The following is a 1,818-nucleotide window of genomic DNA, read 5'->3' as shown; positions in this document are numbered from 1 at the left end:
ACCACCCATCTAAGCCTGTAAACCTATACCACAATGAATTGGAACAACCAGCATAATGTCTTTGCTCTTAATGCATAGAATAAATTGTCTACCAAAAACATACTGATCTATTAACTCTATCATATATTCAATCATACCTCGCTGCATGACTATTCACTCGATTATTTATTTATTTTTTATCTAGAAGAAAATATTTTAAGAATGATCAGACAGTTTATGTAAAGAAAATATCCAGAACGATTAAATCAATAAAATGACACTAATGAGCAAAACTAACTACAATTACCCTAAGATTTTAATAGTCAAAAAGTGATTGGTTGTTTTCAGTTGGGGAAATGTAAAATCTTAGTAAAAACATTTTGTTTTCCAGTTTCAGCTTGAACATAAAAGGTCCGGGGAATGCTCTACATTATTTGCATTCCAAATGAAATCGGGGGAATCCCCAGGTTGCTGCGGTAAATTAGACTATGTTCACAGTAAACTTGGTTAAATAATAATTTTAAAAAACATATACGTTTTTATATTTCGTGCGTTATTTCTTTATCCCCTTCGCCTATTTCCCCCAATGGAAATCCTTACTTCCACACCCTCCCGAATCAAGATGGAGTACCACCTTCAATCTCAAACCGACCGCTATCTCCTACTCACTTGCTCAGAGTGCCCTTCGTTGTGAGTATCGAAGCCGTAGCTAGGACTTTAATAAACATACTTTTATGGAGACATTCCTGATTTGATTTGGCCAATGCATTTCATGGTCCACTTTTCATTAATTAAGAAACATGCAATTCAAATGTAATCCCTCCTATCGTTTTCGAAGAAATAAACCTCATTAACATTTTAACATTTATTTTGGAGGTATATATATACACACAATTGTACGTGAAATAATGAAAATAATGTAACAAAAAATTATAAAAATAATGGCTTATGAGATGCCACTAAGTTCATGAATTCTGCTTCGTTGCATACTCGAAGAAATGGGCCGCAAATGGGCCTATTTTCGCTCTCTGAGCTTTCGGACACTTTGGGCAAATGGCGGAGGCGTGCGTGAACGCGCAAATGGAGGATCGGGGTGGACTGGAGGAAGGAGAAATTCATTTGGGATATGCAATGACCCTCCAGTGGCCCTTTTCTGCGAGTGTGCAACAAGGCTCCGTGAACAAATTTTAATCGCATGAAGCACTATGTTATTTAGATTACAACCCTATAAAGTAGAGGCGTGTCTAAATATATGGCACGTGCATTTGTTTATGTCAGATTACAAGTAACACATGTACAAATAAATCCTACATTTAATGTCACTGTGATGTTTTTAAATGACACGAAGGATTTGTTTACTTGAATCTAAGCTGCACTTGCATTTAAAACATGAATATCATAATTTAATTTCAGTGTTTGCTGAAATTGATTCATAAAGCCATGTCTCCACTCGCCAGTCTAAAAGTCACCCTCGTAGTTACACAGCAAAACGTGACCATGGAGGACACCCTCCATTTTTTTTAGCGAGGGTCCGGATAAAATAATGAAGGGGGCGTGTCTTCGAGTGGGCTGTCTTGGTTTCTCCGCTGGCTCTGTTTAATAGACCAGAGACACTTTGGGGGAGGTTAGAAACACATGATTCGAATCACACAATGAACATTCGCCAATGTAAAGCGCAGTGCATTATGGGTAATTGTGGAACAAGCGTTTAACCATAGATGCATTGAACTTATTCAATAAGCTAATGGGAGTCGATTAGGTGCTAGCTGATAAACCCAACATTAGCAATAATGGAGTCCATAAAAAGCTCACCGTTATAGTTTATAATATCAGCTCATT

This window comes from Esox lucius, chromosome 19 (genome assembly GCF_011004845.1).
Source record: "Esox lucius isolate fEsoLuc1 chromosome 19, fEsoLuc1.pri, whole genome shotgun sequence".
Classification (NCBI taxonomy): Eukaryota; Metazoa; Chordata; class Actinopteri; order Esociformes; family Esocidae; genus Esox; species Esox lucius.
Note: the sequence above shows the minus strand (reverse complement) of the source record.